Source organism: Sciurus vulgaris (genome assembly GCF_902686455.1).
Source record: "Sciurus vulgaris genome assembly, chromosome: 1".
NCBI lineage: Eukaryota > Metazoa > Chordata > Mammalia > Rodentia > Sciuridae > Sciurus > Sciurus vulgaris.
In genome coordinates, this window is record NC_136461.1 from 133,493,473 (window position 1) to 133,508,963 (window position 15,491).

At 38.4% G+C, this 15,491-nt stretch overlaps 1 long non-coding RNA gene across 1 annotated transcript; it reads left to right on the top strand.

Annotated features, from left to right (window-relative positions):
- The first annotated feature begins 6,645 nt into the window (after positions 1-6,645).
- Positions 6,646-14,888, top strand: LOC306659556. Its single transcript, XR_013763335.1, has 3 exons — positions 6,646-8,560; positions 8,802-8,915; positions 14,792-14,888. It is a non-coding gene; the product is annotated as an uncharacterized lncRNA (long non-coding RNA).
- The last annotated feature ends 603 nt before the right edge of the window (positions 14,889-15,491 follow it).

Sequence of the window (15,491 nt, forward strand, 5' to 3'; positions counted from 1 at the left end):
ATTTTAATTATTTCCTGTCTTCTACTACTTTTGCTGTTATTCTCTTCTTCTTTTTCTAGGGCTTTGAGCTGTAATGTTAGGTCATTTAATTGTTGACTTTTCATTCTTTTCTGGAATGCGCTCCATGCAATGAATTTTCCTCTTAGTACCGCTTTCATAGTGTCCCAGAGATTTTGATATGTTGTATCATCATTCTCATTGACCTCTAAGAATTTTTTAATCTCCTCCCTGATGTTTTTTGTTATCCATGTTTCATTCAATAGCATATTAGTTAGTCTCCAAGTGTTGGAGTAATTTACTTTTTTTACTTTGTCATTGATTTCTACTCTCAGTCCATTATGATCTGATAGAACACAAGGCAGTATCTCTATTTTTTTGCATTTCCTAAGGGCTGCTTTGTGGCATAACATATGGTCTATTTTCAAGAAGGTTCCATGTGCTGCTGAGAAGAAAGTGTATCCGCTCATTGATGGATGGAATATTCTATATATGTCTATTAAGTCTAGGTTCTTGATTGTGTTATTGAGTTCTATGGTTTCTTTGGTTGGATTTTGTTTGGAAGTTCTATCTAGTGGTGACAGCAGTGCGTTAAAGTCACCCAGAATTATTGTGTTGTGTTCTATGTGATTCTTGAAATTGAGAAGGATTTGTTTGATGTACAGGGATGCACCATTGTTTGGGGCATAAATATTTACTATCATTATGTCTTCCTGATTTATGGTTCCCTTAAGCAGTATGAAATGCCCTTCTTTATCCCTTCTGACTAACTTTGGCTTGAAGTCCACTTTATCTGATACAAGGATGGAAACCCCCGCTTTTTTACTGGGTCCATGTGCATGGTAGGTTTTTTTCCATCCTTTCACCTTTAGTCTCTGGATGTCTTTTTCTGTGAGATGAGTCTCTTGCAGGCAGCATATTGTTGGGTCTTTCTTTTTAATCCATTCTGCCAGTCTATGTCTTTTGATTGATGAGTTTAGGCCATTAACATTCAGGGTTATTATTGAGAAATTTGTATTTCCAGTCATTTGGCTTATTTTTGGTTTTTAAGTTGGCTTGGTTTCTCCTTTGAGTGGTTTTTCTCTAAGGTAGTTCCTCCCTTTGCTGACCTACATTGTTGTTTTTCATTTACTCCTCATGGAATATTTTGTTGAGAACATTCTGTAGTGCAGGCTTTCTATTTGTAAATTCTTTTTAACTTTTGTTTATCATGGAAGGATTTTATTTCATTTTCAAATCTGAAGGTTAGTTTTGCTGGGTATAGGATTCTTGGTTGGCAACCATGTTCTTTCAGAGCTTGAAATACGTTGTTCCAGGCCCTTCTAGCTTTTAGAGTCTGGGTTGAGAAGTCTGCTGCTATCCATATTGGTCTCCCCCTATATGTAATCTGATGCTTTTCTCTCGCGACCTTCAAAATCCTATCTTTATTTTGAATGTTAGGCATTTTCATTATAATGTGCCTTGGTGTGCATCTGTTGTGATTCTGTGCATTTGGTGTTCTGTAAGCCTCTTGTATTTGATTTTCCATTTCATTCTTCAGGTTGGAGAAATTTTCTGATATTATTTCATTGAATAGGTTGTTCATTCCTTTTGTTTGTATCTCTGTGCCTTCCTCAATCCCAATAATTCTTAAATTTGATCTTTTCATGATGTCCCATAGTTCTTGGAGATTCTGTTCATGATTTCTTACCATCTTCTCTGTTTGGGAAACTTTATTTTCAAGATTAAATATTTTGTCTTCACTGTCTGAGGTTCTGTCTTCCAAGTGGTCTAGTCTGTTGGTGATGCTTTCCATTGAGTTTTTTATTTGGTTTATTGTCTCCTTCATTTCAAGGATTTCCGTTTGTTTTTTGTTTTTTGGTTTTTTTTTTTGTTTGTTTGTTTGTTTTTTGAGAATCTCTATCTCTTTGTTGAAATGATCTTTTGCTTCCTGCAGGTGCTCTTTCAGCTTATTGGTATTATCATTCATTGCCTGCATTTGCTCTGTTATCTCATCCTTTGCTTCGCGAATCATCTTAATCATATAATCTGAAGTTCTTTTCTGACATTTCTTCTTCCATACTGTCATTGGATTCTATTAATATAGAGTCCTAGATTTGTTTGGATCATTTTCTTCCCTTGTTTTTTCATGTTGTTCATGTATCTTCCCCTCTAGTGCTGCAGATCTGGGGTATTGCAGATTTCCCCCTATAGGCTTATAGTGGCCCTATAGGTTTCCAAAATCCTTTCTTTAAGGGGAGATGAATATTAGCAGTGCCCAAATCAGACACTGTGCAATCCTAGACCAAATAGCCGCTATGGGGACAATAACATCATGTAAATAAGGGAGAAAGTGACTCTGAGGGAACAGGTAAACAGAAGGAAAAGAAAGCAAGAAACATAAAGAAATAAAAACTTAAATATTTTTTTTAAAAAGGAGAAAAAAGAAAATCTACTGTATAATAGTCATATACCAATGAAACGTCCCAGTGTTCAGTAACCTGATGTATGAGAGGTACCTGAAAATGAGCTTCAAGCCTCCAGCAGGTGTCTCAAGATGGGATTTGCCCCACCCAAAGATCGGAGCTATGGTTTCCAGGATTATCCAAGATGGCTGCTCTGGCTTTCAAATGTGTTGGCAAATGGGGAGCTGCAGCTCAGGGGTGGACGTGGTCAGCTGGAGGTCCTGGAGACAGGATGCAGTTGGTCCGGCAGTGGTCCTGGAGGTCGGGTGTGTTTGGTGTGGTTGTGGGATCCAGGAGGCCAGGTGCAATCAGTTGGTCTGGGTTCCCGGTGATAGGGCACAGTCGGTTGGTCTGGGGGTCCTGGCGGCAGGGAGCAGTCAGTTGATGTGAGGGCCCCAGAGGCAGGGAGTGATTGGTTGGGCTGAGGGACCCTGGAGACGGGACTCAGTCAGTCCGGCCAGGGGTCCTATGGGGCCTGGCTGTTGTCTCAAAATGGTGGCAGCCATGTGTAATCAAACCTGCAGGGACTGTAACAGTGAACTTCCAGGCAGCAGCAGGCAGCTGGTTCTCCACTGGCGGTCTGTGGTCAATCTGCCGGCAGCTGTCAGACGATCGGGAGGTGAACCTCGAGCGTTGGGTGATGGATAGGGGTAAGGCAGGCGATGGACAGGCGAGAGGCAGGCAAATGGCGGATGATAGACGCCTGACAGTGAGCAATCTGCTCTCAAAAAAGGCGTTGATATGCTGGCAGATTGCAGGTGATCACAGCAGACAAATGGGGTAATGAACAGGGGATAGATAAGCAGCAAAAACTGCCTCACTGAGAAACAGATAGCCTCTGCCTGAATCCGGCATTGTGGAGCGACAAGGAACGCAGCCTCCCTCTAGACCGCCATCTTGGATCTCCCTTATTTGGTTTTTTGATATTAAGTTTTTTGAATTCTTTATATATCCTGGAGATTAATGTTCTGTCTGAGGCACATGTGGTAAAGATTTTCTCCTATTCTGTTGGCACTCTCTTCACATTATTGTTTCCTTTGCTGAGAAAGGTTTTAGTTTGAATTCATCCTGTATATTGATTCTTGATTTTACTTTTGAGCTTTAGGAGTCTTATTAAGGGAGTCAGATCCTAGGGTGACATGGTGGAGAATTGGGCCTACTTTTTCTTCTATTAGGCGCAAGGTCTGTATCTTAATGCCTAAGTCTGATCCACTTTGAGTTGAGTTTTGTGCAGGGTGACAATCAGGGATTTAATTTCATTTTGTTACATGTGACTTTCCAATTTTCCCAGCACCATTTGTTGAATAGGCTATCTTGTGTCCACTGAATGTTTTTGGCACCTTTGTCTGGTGGGTTTTCTCTGTCTTCTATACCATTGGTCTATGTATCTGTTTTGGTGCCATTTTTGTTCCTTGGCTCTGTAATAAACAAGGTCTGGTAGTGTGTTGCCTCCTACTTCACTCTTCTTGCTAAGGATTGCTTTGACTATTCTGGGTCTCTTTTTTTTCCAAATGAATTTCATGATTGCTTTTTCTAGTTCTATGAAAAATGTCATTGGGATTTTAATAGGAATTGCATTAAATCTGTATAATGCTTTTGGTAGTATGGGCATTTTGACAATATTCTGCCTATCCAGGAGCATGGGAGGTCTTTCCATCTTCTAAGGTCTTCTTCAATTTCTTTGTTTAGTGTTCTGTAGTTTTCATTGTAGAGGTCTTCCACCTCTTTTGTTGGATTGATTCCCAAGTATTTAATTTTTTTAAGACTATTGTGAATGGGGTAGGTTTCTAATTTCTCTTTCAGTACATCATCACTGATGTATAGAAATTCATTTGGTTTATGGGTATTTGTTTAATATCCTGCTACTTTGATGAATTCATTTATGAGTTCTGGAAGTTTTCTGGTGGAATTTTTTAGATCCTCTAAATATAGAATCATGTCATCTGCAAATAATGATTGTTTGATTTCTTCTTATTTGTATCACTTTCATTTCTTTCATCTAATTGCTCTGACTAGAGTTTCAAGGACGATGTTGAATAGAAAGTGGTGAAAGAGGGCATCCTTTGCTTGTTCTGGTTTTTAGAGGGAATGCTTTCAGTTTTTCTCTGTTTAGAATTATGTTGGCCTTGAGTTTAGCATTTATAGCTTTTGTAATGTTCAGGTATGTTCCTACTATCCCTAGATTTTCTAGTGTTTTGAACATGAAGGGGTGCTGTGTTTTGTTAAATGTTTTTCTTGCATCTATTGAGGTGATCATATGATTCTTGTTTTTAAGTCTATTGATATGATGAATTATGTATTGATTTGAGTATGTTGAACCAACCTTGCATCCCTGGGATGAACCCTACTTTATTGTGGTACACTATCTTTTTAATATGATTTTGTATGTAATTTGCCAGAACTTTATTGAGAATTTTTGCATCTAGGTTCATCAGGGATATTGAGTTGACATTTTCTTTCTTTAATGTGTCTTTATCTGGTTTTGGTGTGAGGGTGATATTAGCTTCTTAGAATCAGTTTGGAAGGGTTTCCTCCTTTTCTATTTCATGGAATACTTTGAGGATTACTGGTGTTAATTCTTCTTTGAAGGTCTTGTAGAACTCAGCTGAGAATCCATCTGCTCCTGGGCTTTTCTTGATTGGTAGGCTTTTGATGGCATTTTCTATTTCATGACTTATAATTGATCTGTTTAAATTTTATATGTCTTCCTGCTTCAGTTTGGATAGGTCATATGTCTCTAGAAATTTGTCAGTGTCTTCAAGATTTTCTATTTTATTGGAGTATAAATTTTCAAAATAGCTTCTAATTCTGTATTTCACTCATGTTGATGTGATATTTCCTTTTTCATCACATTTTAGTTATTTGAGTTTTCTCTTTTTCTCTTAGCGTGGCTAGGGATTTATCAATTTTATTTATTTTTTCAAAGAATCAACTTTTTGTTTTGTTAATTTTTTAATTGTTTATTTTGTTTCAATTTCATTGATTTCAGCTCTGATTTTAATTATTTCCTGTCTTCTAGTGTTTTGGGTGTTGATTTGTTCTTTTTCTAAGACTTTGAGATGTAATGTTAGGTCATTTATTTGTTGGCTTTATTCTTTTAATGAATGAACTGAATGCAATGAACTTTCCTCTTAGTACTGCCTTCAAAGTGTCTCAGAGATTTTGATGTTGTATCGGTATTCTCATTTACAGTTTTTTTTTTATTTCATCCTTGATTTCTTCCGCTATCCATTTGTCATTCAGTAGTATATGAGTCTCCAGGTGTTAGAGTACCTTCTGTTTTATATTTTATCATCGATTTCTAATTTCATTCCATTATGATCTAATAGAATGCAGGGTATTATCTCCTTTTTTGTATTTACTAAGAGTTGCTCTATGACAAAAGATATGGTCTATTTTAGAGAAGGATTAATGTGCTGCTGAGAAGAAAGTATTTGCTCATGATGGATGAAATAGTCTATGTATGTCTATTAAGTCTAAATTATTGATTTTATTATTTAGTTCTATAGTTCCTTGATATTTTTTGCTTGGAAGATCTGTCCAACAGTGAGAGAGGTGCGTCAAAGTCACCCAGTATTTTTGTGTTGTGGTCTATTTGATTCTTGAAATTGAGAGAGGTTTCTTTGATATATATAGATGCTCCATTGTTTGGAGCATAAGTATTTATGACTGTTTATCTTGCTGATATATAAATCCCTTAAGCAGTATGAAACTTCCTTCTTTGTTCCTTCTGATTAACTTTGGCTTGAAGTCCACATTATGTGAAAGGGAATGGATACCCTGCTTATTTGTGTGATCCATATGAGTGATATGGTTTTTTTTTCCCATCCTTTCACCTTCAGGTCTTTGCCAATGAGATGAGTCTCTTGGAGACAGCATATTGTTGGGTCTTGTTTTTTAATCCAATCTGTCAGTCTGTGTCTTTTGATTGAGTTTAGGCTGTTAACATTCAAGGTTATTGAGATATGATTTGTATTCCCAGTCATTTTAGCTTATTTCTGGGTTTTAATTTGACTTAGTTTCTCTTTTGATTGTCTTTTCCTTTAGTGTGGTCCCTCCCTTTGCTGGTTTTCACTTTTTCTTTTTTTTCATTTCATCCTCATGGAATATTTTGTTGAGAATATTCTGTATGAAGTGCAGGCTTTCTAATTGTGAATTCTTTTAAATTTTACTTACCATGGAAGGTTTTTATTTCATCTTCAAATCTGAAACTTAATTTTCCTGGATATAAAATTCTTGCTTGGCATCCATTTTATTTCAGGTCTTGAAATATTTTATTTTCCTAACTTTGAGGGTCTGGATTGTAAAATCAGTTGAGATCCGAATTGGTTTCCTCCTAAATGTAACTTGATTTTTTTTTTTTTCTCTCACGGCCTTTAAGATTTTATCCCTATTCTGTGTATTATTCATTATTCTCATTAAAATGTACCTTGGTGTGGGTCTGCTCTAATTTTGTACAGTTGGGATCCTCTAAACCTCTGGTAGTTGAGTTTCCATTTCATTCTTTAGGTTTGGGAAATTTTCTGATATTATGTCATTGAAAAGATTGTGCGTTTCTTTGGTTTGTATCTCCATTCCTTCCTTCATCTATCCCAATAAATCTTAAGTTTGGTCTTTTCATGTCATCCCATAATTCTTGGAAGTTCTGTTCACAGTTTCTTACCATCTTCTCTGCATGGTCAACTTTATTTTTCAAGATTATATGTTTTGTCTTCATTGCGGAGGTTCTGTCTTCCAAGTGGTCTAGTCTGTTTGGTGATGCTTTCCAGGATTTGTAATTTGGTTTATTGATTCCTTTATTTCAAGGATTTGTGCTTTTTTTCCCCCCCACAATCTCTTAACTCTTTATTGACATGATCTTTCACACCCTGTATTTTCTCTTTGATTTCATTCTTTATACTGTACTTCAAAGATTAACTGTGTACGTTCTACATTTCTCTGACATTTCTTCCACTGTATTGTCAGTGGATACTGCAATTAAAGCATCTTGGTTTGTTTGGGGTGCTATGTTTTCTTGTTTTCTTATGTTGTTTGTGTGTTTTCCCATGTAGCAATATGGATCTGAGGCAGCACAGATTCTACCCTGCAGACTTATAGTGTCCCTGAAGGTTTCCAGTACCTCACCTTTAAGGGGGAGACCAATACCAACAGCACCCAATACAAACAACATATAGCCCCAAACCGACTAGTTCCTATTAAGATGTCCACAGATTTCTCACAATTAAATGATGAGCTCAATTATTGTCTACCATATATACAGTAAATTTGCTAAAAGGGTTTATAATTTCAAATGGTGGACAAAGAAGAGAAATGATGCAGGACGCAATGTCCATGAGGGAGGAGGAGAGATACCAGAAGTAAAAATCTATAGGAAGAGTGAAAGAGGAACTGACAAGAGATTGGCCATTGCAGGAGAAAACAGAGAGAACTCAGGAAAATAGACAAGCAAGAGGAAAAATATACACAAAGAAAAAAATAAAAATATTAAAAATAAAAGAATACACAACAAAACTGCAAAATACCATTCATATATCACAGTCTTCAAAAAACTGATGCATGAAATACCTGGTTACAAATATGGTGGAGATGCTGGAGAAGAGAAAAAGGGGGGGAAAAATCAATGGAAAATTGAACAACTGTTTCCATCTGCATTCAAAAGGTTCTCAGCCCTGTCTGTCTTTTCATGGGATTGCCAAGCTCAGACCAGACCATGCAGACCGAGGCACCATCCCACAGATCTGGGCCTCAGACACCCCAGGCTTGGCCACTCTGCCATCCCAAGATCTCAGTGCTGATCCAACTTGCAGAAAGACTACCAGGGATGTGCTCACACAGAGGAGGGACCCCAAGAAGAGTCACCAACATTCTCAAGAGGAAGACCCCAGGTGCAGCCAAACCTATCGGCACCCGACACTGGACCTCCAGGCCCTGGCTGGTGTCGCCTGACAGAAGCAGCTGTGCCCTGAGATGATGGTGGCAGCAAACTGACTGGCCCCCTGGCCCCCCAGGTGCTGGCCAGCATCCCAAGATGGAGGCAGCTGCATGTATCCAAACCTGCAGGCACTCGGTAGCAGATGGCAGCCATGGTGGGTCAGTGGCAGCAGCACCCAGAGAACCAGGTGATGGGCCGCAGCATCAGCAGCAGTCGCATCCAGAAGGCCTCTGGGCCTCCAGTTTTTACATTTTCTAATAGATCTGTTGTCTGTATGAGAGTGCTGTAGTTTTCTTTGTTTTTTGAGATGGTTTGGTTTGGTTTGGTTTAATTTTTGGTGCCAGGGATTGAACTCAAGGGCTCTTAACCACTGAGCTACATCCCTAGCCTGCCTTTATTTATTCATCTATTTATCTGTTTACTTCCAGAATCTCACTAGGTTGCTTACAATTTCACAAAGTTGTTGAGGCTAACCTCGAACCTGCAATCCTCCTGCCTCCTGCCACTGAGATTACAGGCATGCACCACCATGCATCGATTATGTAAGAATACTTCTGAATTGTTTGTTATATTCAGTCATCTTACTGAACCCTTTTTGATAATTATTCTAATTGTTTTTCAATTGATTCTCTTTTTTCTAAATTGACATCCACATAAGTTTTTCTCTTAAGCCTACTTGATTTTTACTTATGCCTCTTCATTTTTCTTCTTTTTCTATAACATAGACTGCCTGAAGGGTTGTAATAATGGCACTTTGTTCTTGTCTTTTTATTTGGTGAAACAAGTTTAGAAACATTTTCATATACCTTGCATTAAAATTAATGATGATCTTTGTTGGCCAGATTTTTGGTTCTTATTTAATGTAAAGCCTAAGTTTTCAAGTTATTTGATCATACCTGCAATTCTTTTCTTTCTCCTCCCCCTCCCCCCCAGCTACATCCCCAGCTAAATTTACCGGACTGATTTCAAATTTGCAATCCTACCTCAGCCTCTCAAGTCACTGGGATTACAGGGGTGCACCACCACACTCAGCTCCATACCTGAAGTTCTAACATTAAATTCTACTATATCATACTGTGTTCTTTTAATTCACTACTGGATTTCAAATGTTAAGTCTACTCTGTTTGGTTTTGTTTGCGTTTGATTTTTGTATATCTTGCCTGGTTTGGATATCAGAGTTACACTATTCTTGCAGAATGCTTTAGAAAGTCTTTCATTTTTTTCTGTGCACTAAGTAACATTGGCAATACCTGTTCACTGGAGCCTTGGTACAACCCCAGAAAAATGATCTGATATTTTTTGAGTGAGATGTTTTGATTTTTGATGATATTTTTATTTGAATTTTTTAATGCCTTCATAAGTTTTTTTTAAATAATTTATAACTCACTGGGAAATGTCCATTCAGTTTGATTTGGGCTTATTAATATAAAATTAGTACATTATCTCATGGTATTTGCTTTAGTTCTTTTTTTCATTTTGAAATAATTTCTGACTTATAAAAATTGGAAAAATAGCACAAAGAATGTTTGTATGTGTTTCACTCATCTTCCCAAATGTTAATGTTTATCTCAAACTGTTCAAAAATAGATCCGTAATCACCTAAATTTTTTTAAACTTAAAATTGATTTGTAAAGGAATTTCAAATATTACCATAAAATTATCCCTTTAATGTTTGTATGGTAATATGAAAAGTGTACACTCATTTATTACCTAAAAGAATGCTACATTCTACACTTTGGGAAATGAATGGGTGAGAGCTAGGAAGTATACCATGGTAAGCTATGTACCATTGACCAGTATGTTATCACAGGAGGACACACAAGTAGAGTAGGAATTTCCCAAGTAACAGACTGAGATAAGACTTTCCAAGAAAGGAAAGAGCACTTAATAGACACAAAGGCAAAAGAAACCCAAGGATATTTAGTTATCAGTTAATGTTGAATTCATGGAGAAACTGCTGGTATTACAGCTAAAGAGGGAGCACAGGCTCCTGTTCCCAACTGAGGAATACTGACTACAGCATGAACATAGTAGGAGTTTTTCAGGCTTTGAAACATGGGGAATCCCAAGGGCCCCTTGTCAGAAAAAAAAAAAAAATCAAGCTTTCAAATGAATAGAATAAAAGGCAGAACCCATGGTAATTCAGTTCTGAGATCAGGATAGAAAAAACCCATAGCTCCCATTTGTGTACTTGTTACACTCTCAGATTGCTTACCCTGAGAGAAGCCAGAGTTCACACAGACTCAGTGGTGAGCCACTGAGGCCTGCGAACAACTGTAGGCATGAGCTTAGAAGTGGATCCCTCACCAGTCAAGCCTAGATGAGACTGCAGTCCCAGTAAACAGCTTAACTGCAAACTTATAAGAGACCTTGAGTAGAAAGCAGCCAAGCTGACCCAGAGAAACAGGTAATAACCAAGCTAAGGAGTCTGCTAGGTTCATCTGGTTGACCAAAATGACATCTGGGTTTGGACTTCTCATCATTTGTGTCTGACTGACCAAGAATATCTAATTTCTAGATAATTGATAAACCATTGTTTCTCTATTCTTATTTACACTGATATCTTAGTGTGGGGCCACCCTTATCTCTGGCATCAGTTTCTTTTTTTTTGGGGGGGGGGGGGTTTTTTTTTTGGTTTTTGTTTTTTTTTTTGTTTTTGTTTTTTTTTTTTTGTGCTGGGGCTTGAACCAAAGGGGTGCTTAACCACTGAGCCACATCCCAAGCCTGTTTTTTATTTAATTTAGAGACAGGATGTCACTGAGTTGTGTAGGACCTTGCTAAGTTGCTGAGGCTGACTTTGAACTCGTGATCTTCCTGTCTCAGCCTTCCAAACCACTGGGATTACAGGCATGTGCCACTATCCCCAGCTTCTGGCATATTTCTACCATGACCATCTATCTAATTCTTGAGTTGTTTCCTGTCAATCTATTTTCCAACTTTGCAGCCAGAGCAAGGACATTAAAACTCTTTAACTAGGGGCTGAGGATGTAGCTCAGTTGCAAGCCCAGTAGCCTCACAAGCATAAGACCCTGGGTTCAAGCCTCAGTACCAAAAAATAAATGATCTCCATCCATCTCTTTGCCCAAGTGAAAATCCTAAGTACCACTCCTGAATCCACCCTTAGATTGCCCTCATGGTAGTTTAAATGCCTTCTCAAGGCCTCCTCCTATCCTACTCTGTAAGCCCTGATTCTACTTCCCTCATTCCCCATCAGTTTTGCATAGGTTGTATCCTCTCAGCTGTTGCCATAACCATTCTACACTGCTTGGCTTTTAGGTCTTAGCTCAGTCTCACTTCTTCATGAGACCTTGCTTTTCATGCACTGGTCTCCTCTTCAAACTTCTATGGGATCATCCCTTCCCTGAGCTCCTAGGGCTCTCTGCACTACCCACCAAGAGACTCTCCCACTCTGTCCTATGATAGTCTATGAACTGCTTCTTTACCCTGAAGCACTGAGCAGAAATTTGGCTAAAATATAAAAACCCTGAGCTAATCACAGCTTTTCATAGGTTCAACTAGGAATGTTATCACTGTCCTTTGTTTTTCCTGGAAATACACCAAAATGGCAAAATTCTTACAGAATGCTCCAATACATGGCAAGTACTGTAGCATCAATACATTTTTCAGTTTAGAGAAATTGAGGTTACATGACCAATGAGTTCCAAAATCAAGAACAATACCCCCAATTTTTAAATTTTTTCCTTCTTCCCTGAGCTCTTAGGAACACTTCCTCTCTCTCTCCTCGTGTTCATCTATCCATTGATTTCTCTTTTCTGCTTATGAGAAAGGCAACACCACCCAGCATTACCAAACACTATGTGCCACGGTGCACACCTGTAATCCCACTGGCTCAGGAGGCTGAGGCAGGAGGATTGAAAGTTCAAGGCCAGCCTGGGCAACTTAGCAAGACTGTTTCAAAAAATGAAAAGGGCTCAGATGTAGCTCAGTGAGCGTCTCTGGGTTCAATCCCCTATGCCAAAACAAAGAAACAAAGCAGTACCTGTACCTCAGATATGCTTGACTAGAAGTCTATGTTTTTGCCATATTTAGAAAATTCATATCAACAGAACTCCAAAAGGTCAATTTACTTTTCCTATCAGTGAAAACAATGATTAAAAGAAAGTAGTGAATTTTTCACATCCCCATGTGTTTGATATTTAAGAGACAACTTTGAGCTTACTTTCTAGTGTTCTATCAGATTTTTCACTGTCCATGCATGAAAAGAAAATTTTAAACATCAAATTTTACTACTTTTGAAATTATTATAAAATTTAAATTAAACTCATTGGCTTGTTTGTTTATTGGTACTGGGGTTGAACCCAGGGGCACTTAAACACTGACCTACATCCCCAGTCCTCTTTAGTTTTTATTTTGAGAGGAGTCTTGCTAGCCTCAAACTTGCAGTCCTCCTGCCTCAGTCTCCCAAGCTTTCATTTGTTTTAAGTAATTTCTTAGTTTTTGTATTTGTGGGAACCTGCCATGTGAAAAGTGTTAAAAGTTGCTTCTTTTTCATTTTCTTTAGAGGAAAGTGATCTACCCCCATTGAAGAACTGAACGATAAATCATGAGAAAAGTATGCAATTGAAACTGTTTCATCACATGGGAAAACACAAAATGTGTAAAGCAGTCTCTAAACATCCAGAGAATACTTATGGCAGCAACTGTATGTTGTAGCAATTAATATCTTTGTGATGCTTTCATCTGTCTATCCATCTATCTGTACTCCATCTATCTTCACATAGCTGTCTCACAGAGATCCCAGGCAGTTGTGATCACCTAGGTCTTACACATACTCATGCATTGAAAGTTATCAGGCCCATTTGCAAGAACACAAATGGGGGCCTATTTACAGAATAGCTTTCAGTGTTCCCATGTGGGTGGTATATGGCACACTCCAGAGTAAAGGGCCAAAGGGTCAGCTTTAAGAGAAGATTTGCTATCAAAAGCTAGAGCCACAGGCTAAGGATATAGCTCAGTAGTAGAGCACATGCTCAGCATGTTCAAGGCATAGGTTCAGTCCCCAGCACCATAAAAAAGGAAACTAGAGCCACAACTTCAGTTCACATTTTTTTTTTTTTTTGATACCATGGAATGAACCCAAGGACACTTAACCACTGAGCCATATCCCCACTTCCCCAGGTCTTTTTTTATATTGAGGCGAGGTCTTGCTAGGTTGCTTAGGGCCTCTCTAAGTTTATGAGGCTGGCTTTGAACTTGTGATTCTCCTGTCTCAGCAGCCAGAGCTGCTGGGATTACAGGTATGTGCCACCATACCCAACAGTTCCCACCTTTTATTGATTGATTGGCTAATTTGTAGGCATGTATATATATGATGCTGGGATTAAACCCATAACCTTGCACATGCTAGTAAAGTACTCAACCACTGAGCTACACCTCCAGCCTAGTTTGGGTCTCTAAAACTCATCCAATACTAAATTCCAAAATCAAATTTTGTATTGTAGGCAAAGGGAAGACTCACATCAGCACTTGAATTAACATACCACAAAGCAGTGGATTATAGGTCAAATTTGACTTGGAATATTTTCATTTGAACTCTGATTTGGCATTTCCTAAATTACCATATGAATTACAGTATACATAGTTTTGTGTTAATTATCCACACATCCCTATTGTCCCAGCAATTTGGGAGACTGAGGCAGGAGGACCACAAGTTCAAGGCCAGCCTCAGTAATTTAGCAAGACCCTCAGCAACTTAGTAAGACCCTATCTCAAAATACAAAATAAAAAGGACTAAAGATTTAGCTCAGTGATAAACCACCCTGGGTTAAATTCTCAATACCAAAAAAGTAAAATAATCTGCACACTATCAGAGTGGACATCATTAGGTGGTTGGCAACTTGCTTCTTTCCTGAAGGATCCTGAATTTCCCTACCATGGGATTTGGGTAGGTGGGCCCTGATCTCTGCTCTAATGATGAGCCATAAGTAGCCAGAGTAGATCAGTGTAATTCCATCTGCCTCTCACTATGATTGGATGAGAAGTCAACATACAATCCAAGTCACCTAGGTCAGCAGGACTTCTATTTGGTGAGAAGCAGCCATCTTGCTGCCGTGTGTAAACCACAACCACAGATCTCTAGGTCCGATCATGCCTAAAGCACACTGCTGGTAAACTCTGCTATTAGTAATAAAGGCCCTTTATTTATCATTGAAGTCAAGTGGTTCAGATTTTTTATTGCAAGTGAAGGCCACTTAACCAATTTCCTGTACTTAAGCTGTGCCTCTCAACAGTGGGAGACTAAAAACACCTATCAGGGATGACTGTGATTCCACAATTTTATGTCAGGGAAAGTCCCCCAAAATATAGATAAAAACAAAACTTCATCGGAAATGGAGGGACCCTTCAGGAAGGAAGGGGTTTCCACCTTACTAATCTTTTTTTTTTTTTTTTTTTTCAGGATTACTGTATGCAGTGCTGGGTGTGATGGCACATGTCTGTAATCCCAGCTACTTGGGAAGTTGAAGAAAGAAGATCACAAGTTCATAGCCAGCCTCTAATTTAGAAAGGTCTGTCTTGAAATAAAAATAAGAAGGGTTGGGGCTGTAGCTCAGTGGCAGAGTATCACTGGTTATATCTCCAAAAAAAAAAGAATGATTTATGTCTTAATTACTTGCCTTTGTTCCTGTCTTGTAATGTGCATCCCTCTCCTTTTCCACTGCTTTCCTGCTCCAAAGTCTGTGCACTCTCCCCGACAGATTTGAGGAGTCTTTTTTACCACAGGTAAAGCAAAGGAAAATGGTCTATTTAAAAAGTGAAGAAGATATGCATAAGCTAGAGAGGAAAAAGGAAAAGAAGTTGGTGGCAGATCTCACAGGAATCAAAGGAAGATCAATAGAGGAAAGGACCCAAGGGTGGGGAGGCATGGTGGGAAGGGGGTAGTGCTAGGAAGTAATATTGGCCAAGTTATATCATTATAGTGTGTGAGTGTATGAATATGTAACAGCAAATCCCTGCACAACTACAATGCACCAATAAAAATGTGGAAAAAACACTTTAAAGAGAAATTAAAAGAAAGAAAAGAAAAAGAACAAAGGAAAAAAGTGAAGTAGGATATGAGGATAACTTGTAATTTATATTCATAATTCTTGTTCTCTATA